Below are 474 nucleotides of genomic sequence, written 5' to 3'. Positions count from 1 at the left end.
AGTATTCCTTCCACCATCCGACAATATCCCCAGTCGAAGTCAGCAGATTCCCACCTTCACTTAAATTTGGCAAAATATATATATGAAGAAAGATGGCAAAGAGTTTGTAGAAACAAATGGAGTGAAGACAGAATGTCTCTCCTAGGACCACAACCTTAATGTGGTGGAGGGGTTTGAGTGCCTCAGTGGCCCTAGGAGCTATATGGCCCTGGTAGGGTATCCTAAAGCAAACAGGTCCTAGTTGACAAGCTAGACAAAGAGCGGTTCTGTTGGATCTGTTGGCGGAGGAGGAAGCCGGACACTCGGCAGGCCCAAAACGTACTGTGAAGGTCTGTTGGGCAACCCCTGAATCCGGTGGTGGACACCGGAAGTAAGGANTGTCAAGCTGAAGGAGTAGTCCTATCAGGCCTGGTTGGCTTGTGGGACTCTTTATTGAGCAGTTTGGATCCTCCAGTTTTTCAGAGAGGTGATCAG

This window comes from Puntigrus tetrazona, chromosome 1 (genome assembly GCF_018831695.1).
Source record: "Puntigrus tetrazona isolate hp1 chromosome 1, ASM1883169v1, whole genome shotgun sequence".
NCBI lineage: Eukaryota > Metazoa > Chordata > Actinopteri > Cypriniformes > Cyprinidae > Puntigrus > Puntigrus tetrazona.
This window is presented reverse-complemented; position numbering follows the sequence as displayed.